The sequence below is a fragment of the Micropterus dolomieu genome, linkage group LG01, assembly GCF_021292245.1.
Source record: "Micropterus dolomieu isolate WLL.071019.BEF.003 ecotype Adirondacks linkage group LG01, ASM2129224v1, whole genome shotgun sequence".
In the NCBI taxonomy this organism is placed as follows: Eukaryota; Metazoa; Chordata; class Actinopteri; order Centrarchiformes; family Centrarchidae; genus Micropterus; species Micropterus dolomieu.
Genome location: NC_060150.1, coordinates 11461969 through 11480259, shown reverse-complemented (window position 1 = coordinate 11480259; position 18291 = coordinate 11461969). Strand labels below are relative to the sequence as shown.

Here is an 18291-nt window from a genome sequence, read left to right as displayed (position 1 = left end):
TAGAGGGGCCGTTCAGAAGCACAGTGATGAGCTCATAGCACCCCAGATAGAGACTAAATAGGAAAACAGAGGATCTAAAGGATTTCCACTTTCAGCTCAGTGATAAAAAGTGTTTGTACATCGCTGTGCAGTCAGCAAACACACACGACTGCTCTGTCCATCATGTGTATGTGTCTTTAAACAGCTGCCAGGATCCCTGGCTAGTCACCCACTTACAGAGTGAAAACGATCACTTAAATTTCTACCTGCTGTGGTGGATTCACCATACAGTCTGAATACAAAGCACTGTCAGTATTTATACATACTTAAATCTCTATTAAAGAAATTTCAGAACAACATGGAGGTATTATTGTTAAAGTTGATTGACCATCTAATTACAGTAAGGGTTATTATACAAATGCTATTAGAATATCTTCTAATATAATGACATTTTATAGCACATCATGCTCCCTGATTTTAGTGACCTCATGACCTTAACAGGACAAATAAATTTTATCCTCCACTTTTTACTACATTGCTACTGGCAAAATGCAGATGTTGTTTCTGTCCAATTGTGCTACTTTTCATTTGACTGGGCCAATAAAAATGTTTTTAAGTGGCTTGTGCTTAATGATGAAAAGTTATTCAGTTACATTTTAATGCATTAGCCTCTCCTCCAACTTCAATAAAAATGACTAAATTGCTAGCACTGTGTCCAGTCTGGAGGAGGAATACGTGTCAACTGTTGTTTAGATGAAGCCATTTTTGCACATCTGTGTGTGTTATTCAAACACAATATCATCATAGCACACTTCAGACTATAAACTCTCAAACAAGCTATTATTTCACATGTTGGCTGGATAATATCAAAGTTGAAAAAAGACAACTTATTAAACATTTTAAAATAACTATTGCTGATAGCTTAGTAATAGTACGTAAGCTAATCTAAGTAATAGATTAGAATAAATATATCAAAGCAAGTCAATTATTTTTAACATAAACTTTCACAACAACCTCTCACTCTAGCAAACTCAATCTGAGACTCTGTATCTCTGAAGGCGAAGTTCATGTAAGTCTCAGAGCATTTCTGTCGAGGCCAGAGCCAAGGAGCGAGGCAGATGTGGCGCAGGACAGAGCAACAGAACAGAAGATGTCTGAAACCCACAGTTAGCCTTTGCACTTTCCCGTTTGAAGAAGATGAAGGGAACTGTTGGGAGGAAGGTAAGATGGCAAACCTCTTCAACACCTTTGATGCTCAAATGGCAGCACGAGATCAGAGACAGGGCAGATGGGGAAAGGGAATGCAGGGAAGAGCAACAACATATTGCGGACAGAAAGGAAACAAAAGTATGGGAGTAAGTGTTCCAGCAGGAGAAAGACAGAGATGGAGATCCATGTGCAGCAATAACGCCTGTGTCAAAGATATCTCTCCCTTCCTGTATTAAGAGCACTGCTAGTGGGGTGTGTGAAAGCAGTGCATTTAGTCTGGTGCTGTACTATACGCTCACACAAAAACACGAAAGCTACATGAGAGCAAGGATCTCCATGCTCGTGTTACCACAATAAGTAGATTATCTAGCCAACATGCATCTTTCTGTCCAGCAGCCAAATGGAAAATTACACCCTGGCATTGGATCTATGCTGCACACAAACACACACACTTGTTTGTGTCGTTATTGCTATGACAACCCTCAGTGACTAAATGCATCCCATAATCCCTTACTCAGTAACATAAGCGATCATAACCCCAACACATACCGCGCGTTCGGACTGAACAGTCCTGCTTTAAAAGGGGCTGGCTTGGTGGGGACATGTTGCTTCAGGTTTGAAGGCTTATCAGCTGTCAAAACTCGGCACAGTGGTTTATAACACTTTGAGGAAGTTGGAAAGTTTACCCAGCCAGGCTCTTTTTTTGCTGGACATCCTTATGTTGTTGTTTATTTCCACGGCAATAATTTTAATAGGCGTAGAAGTAGTATCAAGGATCAAGGATATCTTTATAGTCCCAATTTGTTGTACAGCCAGCAAGGTTTTAAACACTAGGGTTTAAAAGGCAATGGTTAAAAAATAACCAACAATATTGATAGAAAAATATGCATATGACCTAAGTTTAACTTTGCACTAAACTGCATTTCTTAGAAGTGATATCTCTGTGCACGAGTGCAATTTAATTGTGTCTGCCTTCTATCTAAGAAAATAGTAACTAAGGCAAGAAAAGAAGACCACCACAAGACCAGTAGCTGAGGACTTAACAGAATACACACACACAACCCTACATTCAACTTATCTGCCTAGAGACAGAGAGACAGATTGGTTGAACTTGCACTGAAGGTATAAAGGTCAGGCTCACACATAGTGAGTTGTTCTTCTTTGCTTGATGCTCGATTAACCCAAATGTATTTGTAATAAACTGAGGCTTCTGACTAGAATCGTCTCCGACTACTTGATGAAGCAAAATTTATCTAACAAATATAAACAAAATAGAATCACAATGAATTATTTAAAAAAAGGCCAATGGCAGCAGGGACAAATTAAATTTTAAATCTATTTGTCCTGCACGATGGCGTCCTGTATCTACGGCCCGAAAGGACAGAAGTAGTATTTGACATCAGTTATTTATTATAACTTGCATGGTTTCTAAACTGGTAATTTGTTGTGTGTTTCTTAACCCTACCTGATATAATAAACTAATGGATAAAAGGATAAGAATGAAATTATTGTATTTTTGCCTTATTGTCAACAAAATTCATAAAATTCCAAAATGATGCAGTAGTCTGTCTCCCAGTACTTACTTTCTAACATATCTCTGGCCTTTTGTCCTAAGCCCAAGTCTGAAAAGGTGTTGGGCCGACAGACGATGCCATTGTCCATCGGCGATGGCTGACAGACATCACGACGTTGAGCTGGCATTGTGATTGTAAAACCCCCGCCCAAGCAGGAAAAAATTGTTCACATTATACCACCCTGTGAAAGCAGGTTTTAATGACTTATTATTGTTTTTAAGTATGCTTTGCACAATCTGCCTCGGAATTCTCTTCTCCCCACACTCTGACACACTCACACTCACCTCAGGTAAACACTCCGGCTTCCCCCGCCTCTCTCTGTCCCCCCCCCACTCCATTTTCTCCATCAGCAGTCGCCTAAAATACTGAGAACTAGTCTTTTTTCCGTATATTTCCACCCGCGATCCGTTATGACGGCAGCAGATCGCACGTCGGCTTAATAATGACGCTGCCTATCAAACAAATGAAACCAACATCTGCACTCTGTGTGTTCACTGCTGCTTCACCTGGTCCGTGCCTAAAACATCCACCGCGTATATTTTACACATTCCCCCCCACGCACCTGCGCACCCGATGATCGTCCATCCTGATGTTTCATTGTAGACATTGTCCGACCCTAGTCTGAATTAAATAAAAATACAATATTTATTTAAAAGAAAACATTTAAAAGTTTAATTTGCCGGGAGTAAAGTATATATTCACAATATACAACATAATACAGCATAAACATATACACTTACACAGTTTAGCAAACACACTTGTGGTTTCCAGTGGGATGAGAGATGGATGGGCAAATATTGAGCTGTGACAGAGTAAACAATGCCCTGGTAACCAGATGGCTGGACTGACACACACACGTCCAATCAAATCTCAATAGCTGATGGCTCAACAGAAACATATTATAGTGAAAGATAGAATGAGGGGCTTGTTTTAAAGCTGAGATATTCTCAACCCATTTATCATCGTCTCGTTCCAGATCTGAACAATGTTCTCTACCTCCACCCATTTAACACTTTCTTCTTCCTTCCCTACATTTCTTTATCTCCTTCTCTTTCTGTTTCATCTGTCCTTTCCTGGCAGCTACTGAGCAGACACAGACAGACATATCTTGAGATGAAATAGACATTTGTATAAGGCTTTTTGAGAATAACTATATGTAAAGATTTTTTAAAGAATAAACTTTAAATAATGAACCTGCATTTTAGGCTTAAAAATATTGACTAACCAGGTGTTATTACTATAACAAAAAGTTACATTTGATGCTCTGACATGCCATTGCAGCTAGCACGTTCAGACAAAATGAAGGGAAGTAAAAAGGAGGTAAAAAAAGAAAGGAAGTAATAAGGAAGTAAAGATTAGTCGCCGGGGGCTGAAGCATATCCCAGCATTTTCATGGCGAGGTGGGTCTCATCCTGGAGAAGTCCCCAGAGTATGTGGGCATTCAGACCAAAAGCAGCACCATGTTAAAAGAATTTTAAGAGGCTTTGTTAGTGGGGGTCAAGAAAAAAAAATCCAGGAAGTCCAGTTTGCAGCAGTGCTGGATGTTGGGTTTGATGTTGGGAATGATTATCATCGCAATATCATTTTCCAAATTTTTATAATTGATAATTATTTTGAATGTTCTACCTCAGATTTGTAAAGTGAGCCACTGTTTGGCCAAGTGTTTGTTCTGACCGTAAAGAAAAGTTTAAAACCACAGTTAACCATCTGGTTTCACTCAGGAGCAAAAATCAGCCTTTAAACTTGAATGAAATAATGATTTGACATTTACCGTGATAATTACCAATATCAAATGATATGAAATGTATTTATCATGATAACATTTTTGGCGATATCACCCAGCCCTAGCTGGATGACAATTCATTGTGTTGCATTAAATGTTGAGACAGGATCAACCTTTTTGCCAGAGCCCTCTGTGCCACCACCCATGCTGTAAAAACGCCGCTGTCTCACTGAAATCCACAAAGCGGCCGCTATTTAATCACACAGTGATGTTGTCGGCCTGAACAAGGCCTAACTTATACTGACAGGCAAACATTCACACACCTGAGGACAATTTTTAGTATCCAACTAACCTCTCTTTGGACTATTGGCAGGAAAACCACACAAAACAAACTCCTGAAATCTAAACAGACAGACAGATGTTAAAAAACTTCCCATGGAAAGATTCTAGCCGACCAGGAGATTTAAACCCAGGGGCTGTGGCTGGGCTATCCAACATGGTGCTCTGACAAACTATAAACAGCTGTAGATCCATGAGGACACGTCTCAATGCAAGACACACATTAATTGGGGAGATGGCGACTCATAAACAAATATGATGTGAAATACGATATGCAAACATACTGTAGCTGTGTAGTGTGCTGATGATGAGAGGGCCACTGTTCCAGAACTGTGGACAGCTCCCTCACTGCTGATGGTCTCGGCTTCAGCACCATGGTCAGCGGCACTTGTGCCTGCTCTTTTGCAGGCAGACGATATTTTCTGCCAATATTTAAGGAGCCAACACAAAAGATGCACTGGTACAAGTATTGTGGCTTTTGAAACTGTGACAGGTAGATGAATTTGGCAGAGAAGACCCAGACTTACTTTTCTTTGTGTGATCATGACCCGTGCAGTACATATAGTCCTTACTATATTTGTAATCAGGGGTGGAAATTAAACCCCACCCCCAGGGAGAGAACGGTACTCCGAGCACAACTTGACGGCTACCGACTCCAATCCCCTAACTCCCACCCTGAAATTAACTCCAACTTGAAATTAACATAAACAACAATCAATGAAGGCCCTTAATCCGTGTGTTACATGATATTCAATCCCTGGGTACAGCGGGGACCAACAAAAAACAACGGTGATCCGCTGTTCGCTACTGTCAAAAAGATATTATATGGCGATGGCCACAATGTGGCGGGTAGCCTTCCAATATTTAGCCGCCAAACGGAAAATCTACCCGCATTTGGCGCTTGGCAGGTGTTAATTTCCAGCCCTGTTTGTAATTTAAAGTAAACCCTCTGGTGCCAACCTTAATACCAACGTTTAGGTATTTTTGTGTGATAAATGCGAGATTTATTCTACTTGGTGCACTTTTTTCAGCTTTCTTGCACAGATGTGTGACAAATGAAAAAAAACAATGTTTCTTAGAAAGGTGTTAAGCCACCACGTACCTCCAGAAAGGCTTCAATGCTCCTTAGTAGAGTATAGTATATCCAAATCTGCAATTGTCAAACATCTAAATAATTATTAAACCATTCAGGAATTTCAACAGAAACCCTGTCTGTCAAGTTATTTCTATTCAAAGTGAGACTAATTATCATAAAACACATTTGGGCTTGCGTGTGAAGAACCAAAGCCAACTATCAAATTACTCAGGTTATAGGCTTCCCCTAAAAAAAAACGTGTGGTACTGATCAATCCAATTAAAATACATATGTTAATCAGTTAAACCATATCATATCCAACACCTCAGAGGTAGATTAAACTACCTGAACCAGACCTGATTTTTAATCAAAGGCTAATATCGGCCACTTAACTGTTCCAACAGTACTGTTTCAGGAAGTAGGTTTCAAAAACAATGGCTTTTAGTACCAACGCACATAATAGACTTTATCAAAGAAGTGGACGTAGCCACCGTGACGTCACCCATTGGTTTGTGGACTACTGTTGTAAAGCCTCGAGTTTGGCAGTTTGGCCGCCATGTTGATTTTTTGCATCCAGGCATAGGACATGACCATATTTGGACCAGACAGCGGTGCTAGCTAGCTTGGTTAGCTAGCTGCAGCATGTGTGATTCACATTAACTGTGATTTTAAGCAGGATGCAAATTTTGGCTAGCTAAATCAGGCTTGAAACAAAACGTGGCTCAGTGGATACCAGGTACTCTAGCCTGATTGACAGGTTGCCATGGTAGCGACTTGTCAATCACAAGGTAGCCCTGCCCTAAAGTATACGCTGCTTTAACGTCTATTTTCCTCTAAATGGGACCATGATTTACTAAATGAACATCATGCTGTACTGAAGAACACTTGAAAATTATGATTATGAAACTCACTAGGAAACTGTTTAATGAGGGAGTATATCAGATGAGAAGTACGCTCATTTTACCATTATTTCTTATGAAACCGGACTTCTTTTTGCAACCAGAGGAGTCGCCCCCTGCTGAGCATTACAGAGAATGCAAGTTTAAAGCACTTCCGCATTGGTATTTTGGAGGTTGACGCTTTGTACACGAGCTTGAAATCCTGAAAGGCCTTGCCAGACGCAAATAGACAGATACACACAAACAACAGCAACACACACACACACACACACACCTGTCAGCTGTTAAGCATGCTGAGCATCTGTCTTCCATGGGGCAGAGCTCCAGCCCCATCTCAGCTGTATACAGAGCAGGCTAATAGGCCGATGATTACAGAGCACATAACCCTCCTCTGCTCTCTTTCTATCAGTCTCACACCCTTTACCTCCCCTCTTGGCAATTTCTGTTCACATCTTCATTAAAGGAATCATCGGATGTGGGATTATTGTACTCATAGTTTCAACTGCAGCTACAGATGACGAAAGTCCTCAGTGCTGTGTCCTTTTACTATGAATGTCATCCACATTTCCTTTTATCCTAGGGGTACTTTGGTCTACTCAGAGATTCAAGCTGTCAAAATTCTCTTCTTGTTCAGAGAGGGTTTAACTAATTAGGAGTCATCTTAAAAGAAATAATTAAGACATTTTTGCTTTCTTGCAGAAGGTTAGGTGAGATGAAGATGTCTGTACAGTAAATATGGGACTGGAGGCTGTAGTTTGTTAGCTTAGCTTAGTGACTGAAAAGAGGGGGAAACAGCTAGTTTGGCTTCGTCCAAAGGTAACAAAATCTGCCTACCAGCACCTCTACAGCTCGATTATTAACACACTTATATTTTTTGCTTAATCCATACAAAAACAAACTATAAAAACAACAATTTTTGGTCTTACAGTCAGACTGATTTCTGTGTGGAGGTTTTGATTAAGGTTTTCATCTAACATTGTTAACATTTGTTTTGAGGGTGTATGTGTGCCATGTTATGTACATCCTTGTAACTATGTGACCCAAGGACTTTGTCATGGTTAACCCTAGCAGGGGCCCAAACATAAACAAATCTCTAGACCTATAAAAACCGCCACATTGTGTTAATGTTATATTAGACATGGGTGGTTTCTATCTTCTCATTTTCAATAATATATTAAATAATTTGTTAAATCTTTATAGATCAGTTAAAAGCCACAACAATTTAGGTTAAGCATCAGTAAAGGATGTATTTTACATTAATAAACTAATTAGTAACAACTTGTAAACTCTTTATAAAGGGGGTCCTCCTTAATTTTTTATCCTCACAGAACACAACTGTAAAACTAAACTCCAACACTACCACTCATTAATATACACTGAGGTTAAAGACATCACTTTAAATTGACACACAGTGATCAACTCTTAAATAAATACATCATCAAAAAAGTGCAGCATTTAAGCAGCACCTCTTTGACTGGCAGATATTTGATTTGTAGTTAAATGTCAGCTCTGACACTAACTTCAGTCACCTCTGGGTCACTGTGTAGTGAAGTGTGCCCTGCCACTAAACACAGAACGCCTGTGTGTGTGTCTCTCTCTTGCTCTCTCCACACCCTGCAGTTTAGTTCTTTTTTTAACTGAGCTGATGGTTTTTACAGCTACTCTTTAATCTTCATGCTGATTTTGGATTAGCCCTCGTCCATTTTGTTTTGTGCCGACGTGTATTCACCTAGTGTGGTTTGTTTGTCAAAATAATTTGTTTTTCAGTCTGTTGTCATGAGTCATCTATGCAGGGATTTGGTCCATTGAGATGAAATGTATTTAGCTGCAGGTCAAAACATTTTGGCAGAACCATCACTAAGAAGGTCAGACCTTTTAAAATATTTACATAACATTAGGTCAGAGGCAAAATTGAGTAATTACAGAAGCAAATAAGATGACTGACAGTACAGAATAGATTGAACTCTCCACCCAATATTGAAACACTTGATGTTGTTTATATTTAGACAGTAATGGTGTAACGGAACTTGTGATGCAACAGCAAAGCCTTTAGCTTTATTAAGGTATCAGAATTAGATAAAAATAAAAATCATAATCACATCAAATATAATGTATCATTTAAATAATTTATGAAGCATTTAAACATGGTACGAGACACAACAAAGAGAAAGCATACATAATAAAGAGTTTCTGAACTGTAACTAATAACAACTTGTTAACTTTATCAATAGTTATATAATTTACTAATGATTCATGGATCAGTATTAAGCCGTTAATGAGAACAACATAGGGGCTGCCATGTGGCTGGAGCCTAGAAAATTAATTTTGTCTTTTAATCCATTAATTAATTAGCTTATTAACATTGAGACCTTTACAGTTAATGACTTATTAACTTTGAACAAAGCAAAGACCACCCTGCTGAGGGACGATGTAAATGGATGGCGGTCTCTCAATACAATTTAATGTTTATCAAATGAACACATTACCCAGTTATGACATGATATAAACATTAATAAAGTATTTATTAACTTTAACTGAAGTGTTAGTTACTACTCACTTTATAAAGCAGTTGGAGACATTCCTGACCACAATGTGGAAAATTATCTTCAGTCTATTACAACGTAGTACTCAATTATGACATTTATAAACATTAATAGATTAGTAATATATTAATTAACTGTTTCTAAAGCATTACTTACAACTTTAGCCCCTGAAGAAGTACTTCAGTTATTCCACAGTGTGGAAAATTGACTTTGGCTTATCATAAAGTGGTACCCAATTGTAAACATTAATTTCAATTATTTTGGGGGGCAATTTTTGTCTTTAATGTGGAAAGGACAGACAAGAAATGTTGGTGAGAGAGAGGGGAAGAAATGCAGCAAATGAACCGCAGGTCGGCTTTGAACCGGGGCCCCTACATAAGGACTCGTAGCCTTTCTATATGGTGCGCATGCTCTAGGTGAGCTAAACAACCCTCCCAGGAATTATTAATTAACTGTAAATAAAGCGTCAGTCAGTCAGTAAAAACTGACTTTACCTACTAACACCACGGTACACATTGTATAAACATGAATAAATAATTTATTTAATGTTAATGAAACATTGGTTCCTAGTCAAATATAGTTATTTAGTTAGTTGGTTTATGTACACAATGTGGAAAAGCGACTTTTGACTTGACATTTATGATACGTATAAGACACATTAATTTAACATTTGCACATCTTAAAATTTGTTGAAAGCTCACATATTGTATCTGATTCTTATGAGAACTTGCAAAACCTGCATGTCCGTGCAGCTCAGCTACAGTTTACTGGTTCATGGCAACCATATCAAGCTTTATGTGTTACCAATATGAAATAAAGCAAGCGGTGGTTAACTAAATACAAACACTACTTAGTCAAAGCAGATCCTTTGATGCCAACGTATTTATCACACACACTTGCATATGCACGTGCACACTTACAATTACCATATGCTGTTGTGGCGTCTTTGTATTTGAGGCCTAACCTGTATAATAGGTGTCACATTAGCAAGACAACAAATCAAACTGTCCTTCATTTCCCAGGCCTCTCCTCTGCTCCACAGCTGTAGGCCTCTCTTTGTTGTCAGGGGAGTTTCTAATTAATATGATAAATAAGATGGCGGGTTCGACTCCCTGATGCTTTTTAATTGGAGGAAGCCTTGAATGGCATACGGGCAGAGGCAGAGATTAGCGGGTTATTTGTTTTGTATGAGGAGGAGAGAGAGAGAGATTTTTTATCCTTGCAGTGATTTCCTGTCTCATTGTGATACTCAATGCACACACACACACACACACACACACACACAGCAGGATTTGAGCGACAGCTGACAGTCTCAGTCAGGTTTCATGAGCCGCCATGTCTGCGCTTCCTGACACTCAAAACCACATTCACGTACTTCCGCTACCCCATTGGCTTCAGTAACACACCCACCATTTACTCAAACCCTACAGTTTTAGACCATCTGCAAGAGCACTGATGGCACAAAATGTGTATATTTACAAGAGTATCTTATAAAGTACTTAAAGTAAAGCACATTTTGTCCAGTGTTTTAGAAGCAGAGAAAATCATTTGAACCAAAAATGTCAGTAGATTTGTATGTTTGCAACTTTACTTCTGTCTTTTGCCATGTTTTGCAGCACTCGATGTAGTGCATGATCAGTGTGTGTCTGTGTGTGTGTTTGTGTAACCTTCACGGTATACTATGCACCACCTACGGAACGCAACAAAAAAATTGGTCGAATATCTGACAGCTTTGCCTCAAGCGTCTACGTTTCACCAGCCCACTTCTCTTCAACACACACACACACACACACACACACACACATAAATATCCTGACTCACACACTACTCTGATCTCCTCATCCTCAGCTAATCCTGCTCCATCTAAATCAGAGCAAACAGCCTGCAGGGGACAAACCACCGTTGTTTTGCGCCCATCTAATCCTTCTCTCCATCATTCTCAGCTCCTTCTTATGTCTGACAAGGCTCCTCAACATCAGCGGAGATCAACAAAACCGCAACTGTGTGCAAGTGTGTGTTTGTGGAGAGAGAGTGAATGGTGAAACAACCACAGCAATCCAAAGGGGATTTAACTCCAGTTCCAGGCCTATTTTAGTGTCGCGTGTCAAGACTCAACAACTAAGAAAATCCTGTCTGGCTGGACAGTCAAAACCTCTCTGTCTCTTTCTGAGAAATTAGAGCATGGATCTCCAGAATAAATCGCTCTTCCTGGCACCGCTGAGGGTTTCAGAAAAGGAGAAAGCAGGAGAAGAGAAAAGACAAAGAATGGAGAGGAGCGGGAAGGACTAGATAAGAGATGGAGAGATTAGTGGATGAGAGTGGAGATGTAAGTTAGGATGTTAGGAGAGGAGAGGAGGAGAGGGGCAAAGTAAAAAGAACAGTGGAGAGCAAATTAGGAAAAGGAGGGATGAGAGATTATTGGGATGATGGAACAGCTGTAAGAGAGGAGGAGTAGAAATAAAGCAGAGGAGTAACAGAAAAAAGAAAACAAGTGAGAGGCAATATAAAGAAGGGAGTAGGAGGAGAGCAAAGTGAAAGAGAAACTGAAACAGAAGGGTGAGAGAAGCTAACCAATCCTTTAATTGCACAACTTTCTTTAAAGTGATTCTTGAACTTTGCTACCCGGTACATCTCCAAGTCCCCAAAGATAAACTAATTCTCCTATCGTTGTCACTATTTTATTATTTAAAAAGTTTAACTGGAATTGTCCCTTCATTGTCCTTCAAGTGAGCCAGATGCAGTTTTGCCTGACCTATTGGAAATTAATTAGAGAAACGCACCTGTGATTTGGAGTAATGTACAACATTTTGGACCAAAAATAAACCCCCAGCCATCTAATACTTCACCAAAACAAGTGAGTCACCGCTGCAATGGAGAGAAGAGTGGCATCAGCTGAGCCACAGATGCTGCAGAGTCTCCTCGGCTTGACAGAAAGCATAGTGACTCTAACCAGTATGTGTTACCTCTAAGAACAATGCTAGAGAGGAATAAAAAAAAGCAACCGTAAGGGTTGGACCAGACTCAAGAGGACGAGCAACTACAGTAAAACAGAAAAACACAGCTGTAAATTTTGAAAAGGTAAGAGTAGCAGGTAACAAGTAGGTGGGTAAAGGTAAGTTCAAGTTAGAATGTAGATTTCTCCACAGATCAAATTAGAAAACAACAACCGAACAAAACAAGCACATAAAACAATAAAGACCCAAATGCTTTAAGTTTTTTACAGTCACAGTTTTCGCTCCAACTCACATGTGCTGTGTGTGCAAAACTGTGTGTGTGTACAGTTCAGACCTACCACACTTGACGTAATGGTGGCATCCGTGAGTGTTTGTTAGTTCACAGCATCCCTACTGCAGACAGGCTTTGTCTGTCACGGGCTGGGCACTGGAAAAAGTTCCCTCTATAGCCTCTGAAATCTAATCTGATGGCTCTGAGATCTCCTCTAAAGTCTCGGACCACCTCAAAAGGACTCCAACTCAAAAAACCTTTGAATAAGGTCAAAATAAAATTACCCTTATACTAATTCTATGAGCATTAGGCTACTGGTCATAGCATGAAGCCTAGGAAATGAACTCTCCATTTCATAAACTTCTGTTGTACTACAAAGGCAGGAAAAATTTATATCAGTTAAGGTGCATAATAATAAAGATTGCACAGAAATGTAAACCTAAATTTAGTCTCTGGTGCACAATTCTTGAATTGTTACTTTCGGTTACAGTTAAAGTACATACTGAAAAACACATAAAAACATTATGTAAACTGGGGCTGAACGATTTTGGAAAATAATCTAATTGCAATTTTCTTTACCAATATTGCAATTGCGATTGAATATGCGATTAATTTTTAAGCTCTGTACCTTCTGTATTATTCAAAACGGACAAGCAGTAAATCAGTGTATAGACAGATTAAACAAACACTGTTCTTTCTTGTGGGTCAGGCCTGTGTTATGATGAAATTAAGTGATGCATGAATTATTATTATGAGCAATGGTGGAGAAGAAGTAGCTTAGTGATTCTCTGACAACTCCTCCTCCCCCGCAGCCTCGCAGACTGGGTCTCTTTCAGACTTGTGAATTTGGTTTTAAATGCCATTACATAGATATTTCCTGAGCCGACTGGTAGCTGTTTGTGTGATGCAGGTGCCGATCGCCACAATACACTTACCTTTCTAAACATGTCTTACTGTTGTGCATTTTTCCTGTCCATCAAAGCAGCGGATGGTCCGACGATTTCACTCACCACCACCACCAAGTTACCCGGGGGTGGCGGGTGATACTTTCATTCCCTGTGTGACACTAAAGTTTCTGTAGTGTCAGCTGAAAGCCATTGTACAACAACAAGTCAAGGTACAGCGTAGCGTGCGAAGTTGATGCTTCATCAGCAGACTGGTTTACTGTTGGGTGAGAGTGTAATCGTAGCCTTTGCGATTACAAAAGTTTGTTTTATCAAATTGCGATAATATTGCAAATGCAATTAATCATTCAGCCCTAATCTAAACCACTGATGCAACTTTAAAATGCCCTTGCAACACCAGTGCAAACAGTGGAATTACTAACCTACATCTTCCCTGTAGCTAAGCTGCAGCAATTAACACTAACAGTGCAAACAGTGAACCAAACATAGTAAAGAACAGTCTCATAAACCAGCAACATGGCAGGACGTTTCTGCTAAGGTGACAGTAAGCTTTCCAAGCTCATCAACAAAACATTTCTATACAAGTGTAGGCTAATATTTGCATAAATGTATCCATGTCAGATGGAACTGTAATCTATTTTATCTTGGTTATTAATAAAGAGATGCATTTATTATTTATTTATTGCTGATTTAACTGCACATGCGCTGTACTCTCCATCAAGATCCACACTGCATTTCTCTATGCAAGGCTTGAACAGAGACCTCCAGCTGCCTCCGGGGGACGACCTTGAGAATAGCAGGGCTTTCTTTGATACTGCAGAAATCTGGTTTTGGTATACAAAAGCGAGGAAAGGAGAGGAGGAACAAACAAGAAACAACAGCAGATAATGACATTATTGGAGATGTAAGACTTGAGGTGATTGGAAGAGAAGAGGCAAGGCAAGTAGAGGAATGAGGGGGAAAGGAGGGAGACAGTAAAGAAAAGAAGAGACGAAAAGAGATTATTGGAGGGAGAAATCAAAAGAGGAGGTGACAGCAGAGAATAGGCTAGGTAAGGAAAGGAAATAAAAAGAGGAGATGAGAAGAAAGGAGGCAAAAAAAGAGCAGGGGAAACAAGAAAGGAAGAGAGAAATAGTAAATGGTCTGTATTTGTATAAAGCCTTTGTAGTATTTGCGACCACTCATGTCGCTTTACACAACGTCACATTCACCCATTCATTCACATTTACACAGAAATTTGGGGTTCAGAGTGTTGCCCAAGGACACTTCAACATGCAGACTGGGGAAGCCCTGGGGTGTTCACAGTCTGCAGTGGTCTGTACCTATCAAAAGCGGGCCAAGGAAGGAAAAGCGGGGAACCAGTGACAGGGTTGTTGGCGGCCAAGGCTCATTGATGCACATGGGGAGCGAAGGCTGGCCTTTGTGGTCCAATCCAACAGACGATCTACTCAGTGTTTCCCACACACTGATTTATTTGTGGTGGCCCGCCACATTATCAACGCTGACCGCCACATATTGATTTTATTTATTTTTTTACTATTTAAAACAGGTAAAATTGAATTTGAGTACAGAGCTGCGCGCAGCGTATATATTCTCTCAGCACCTCTTGCACGGTCTAGCTCTCTCTCTCTCTCTCACTCGCGCAAACACATTGACAACGCAGTGTGTGAATTGATTGCTTACAATCATGAACACCGCTCCACAAATCTGTCCAACACAACGCTGTAAAATGTCAGAGACCCTGCTTCAAAAAAGTTATTAGCAAGTAGCCTAGCTAATAAGGAGAGCTATGGTAACGTTAGAAAAGTGAAAGTCAACATCAACTGCCCCCCTACGCCACAGTTACGCTGTCATTCTGTGGGAAACACTGCTACTGAAGGTGAAATTTCTGAAAAAGTTTATACGGTTGTGATAAAAAAGGTGTCCGAACACACAGTGCATTGCATTTTGTTGTGTGTGGGTGCCCATGCTGACCCCCGTCCACTGCCAAAAGTACCTACAATGGGCACATGAGTAGGGCTGAACGATTTTGGAAAATAATCCAAAAAAATTTTTTACCAATAATGCGATTGCGATTTAATATGCGATTAATTTTTTAGCTCTTTATCTTCTGTATTATTCAAAATGGACAAGCAGAAAATCAATATATACTATGACCAACACAATATTAGATAGATAAAAGATATATCAAATTATAATAATATGAGAAAGATAATTTGAGTCAAGTCATGGCATTAAATAATATAATACAATATCATCAGGTCTGCCTACCAACAGACCAGAAGAAAAACTAACTCACCACAGTGTGTTATACAGTAAGAGCTCAATACAAAACCCACAGACCTTATCTCAGTACAACTTCTCCTAGTCCATCTTTCTGTATCCCAGTAAGCAAACAAAAAATACTCTTTGAGGTTCAAATCAAAAGTTGGCCAACAAAAATAAAACCAAGTGTCGCCTCTTGTGTTTAATAGACTAGCTTAGTAATTCTCCGCCAACACCGGAGTCCCCCTCCTCCCCTGCGATGCTGGTAAGCAGCGCACCGACTGTAACCGTGTAGTAACTCTGGGCGAGACTGGGCCTCTTTCGGACATATGAGTTTGGTTTAATACGCCGTTTCACAGATATTTCCTGAGCTGACTGGTGGCTGTGTGTGTGACGCAGGCGCCCGATTGCCACAATACGCTTACCTTACTACACATGTCTTTCTGTTGTGCATTTTTCCTGTCCGTCAAAGCCGCAGATGGCCCGACGATTTCACCCAAGTTACCCGCGGGTGGCGGCTGCTACTTTCATTCCCCGTGTGACACTAAAGTTTATGTAGTGTCAGCTTCTGTCAAGCTTAAGGCCATTCTACAACAAGAAGGCAAGGTACAGCGTAACGTACAGACGAAGCATCAACTTCGTCTGCAGACTGCTTTCCGCTTGGGTGTCATGTGACCTGAGTGTAATCACCGCCGTTGCAATTAGAAAATCTAGTTTTATTACATCGCGATAATATCACAAACGCAATTAATCGTTCAGCCCTACACAGGAGCATCAAAACTGGACCACGGAGCAATGGAAGAAAGGGGGCCAGGTCTGATGGATGAAGTTTTCTTTTACATCACATGGATGGCTGGGTGCATAGCTCACCTGGGGAACACATGGCACCAGGATGCACCATGGGAAGATGCCAAACCGGTGGAGGCAGTGTGATGCTTTGGTCAAAGTGCTGCTTGGAAACCTTGGGTACTGCCATTCATATGGATGTTACTTTGACATGTACCACCTAAGCATTGTTGCAGACCATGTACACCCTTTCATGGAAACGGTATTCCCCGATGGCCTCTTTCAGCAGGATAATGCACCAACAAAAAGCAAAAATGGTTTAGGAATGGTTTGAGGAACACAACAAGTGCAAGGTGTTTACTTGTCCTTCAAATTCCCCAGATCTCAATCCAGTTGAGCATCTGTGGGATGTGCTGGACAAAGAAGTCCGATCCACGGAGGCCCCACCTCGCAACTTATCTGCTGCTAAAGTCAGAGGTCTAGTGGAGTCCAGGTCTCGACGGGTCAGGGCTGTTTTCGTGGCAAAAGAGGGTCCTACACAATATTAGGCAGGTGGTCTAAATGTTATGGCTGATCGGTGTAAAGAGGAGATGACCAGAGATGAGAAGAGCAGATATATAAAGAACAGGAGACAAGGAAAGAAGTGGGGATGAGAGCAGAGGAGATGAGACATAAAGAGGAGGAATAGGAAGAGGAGAAGAGATATAAAGAAAAGAGGAGAGAAAATATGGGAAGAGGGTAGGTAAAAAGAGGATAGGAGGAGAAACGAGGAGAGGAAAAAAGACAAACACACACACACACACACACACACACACACACACTCAGTTGCCACTTTGCTACAGCAGCATTTAAAGCTGTAATGACAGGCCAGAGAGTGATAAGAGACTCTGAGTGGAGAGGCCACTATAGCTGCTCTCCTCTCCCTGCTAACAACTGTAATTATCCAAACTCCACACTCACTACTATTGATCTCTCCCTATCCCCCTCCCCCCCTCCACCCCCGGCCTGAGTGTGTGCGTGTCTGTGTCTCTCTTCCTCGCTCTCTCTGACGGGGTGGCATCAGAGTGCGTCCCTCTCAGCGCAAGAGTTGTTCACACCTGCTGCCGGTAGATGTGGAGAGCAGAGACAAGGACTTGGATAAATACGTGACAGCCGCAAAACACAAATATTGGTGCAGCTCCGATGTTTCCCTCACGGTGTGTGTTAAGCATGAGGAGTGTGTGTGTGTATGCGCTCTCATGTCTCTCACACCTGGTTTGGAGAACGTGGCGACAGCTTAGCAACAACAGTGTCGTCACATGCAGCGTTATGTGTTTTAATGTGTGTGTGTTCTTTTCTATCAAACGTCCTAACAAAGGTAGAAAGATCAAAGATTATTTAAACCAAAGCGGCTGGCTCTAGCTTCTTATTTAGCTAGTGTTGAAGGTTAAAATAGCATTTTAGTTTTAGAAACGTTCTTGTGAGGGTTAAAATAATAATCTTCAGTTCTTTCTATGATGCTATTTTGTGATTTGCAGCCTTACAATATAGTGTAGGACTGGATTACACTAATACACATTACACTATGTGGATTACTCCAATTTTAATCTCATTTACAACCATAGAAGCCACAGAAATAAAGCTTTGTCTTTGGGGTTGTATAATACACAAGAGGAAACATCTTGTTCAGAGTAATGCCTTCCTCTGATATCCATCTATAATGGTATGTGAACATAGCTCTGTCCTGATTAAAAAAGTCCTCTGCAACATCGGGAAACTTGACAATATAC

At 40.4% G+C, this 18291-nt stretch overlaps 1 long non-coding RNA gene across 1 annotated transcript in view; it reads right to left on the bottom strand.

Moving 5' to 3' along the window:
• LOC123975685 overlaps window positions 1-3580 on the bottom strand; it is a 70218-nt gene extending 66638 nt beyond the window's left edge. Inside the window, exons 1-2 of the long non-coding RNA XR_006826142.1 lie at window positions 3503-3580; window positions 3325-3383 (exon numbers count right to left, since the gene is read on the bottom strand). This is a non-coding gene — a long non-coding RNA (uncharacterized LOC123975685). The remainder of the gene's footprint in view (window positions 1-3324; window positions 3384-3502) is intronic.
• Between the last annotated feature and the right edge of the window lie 14711 nt (window positions 3581-18291).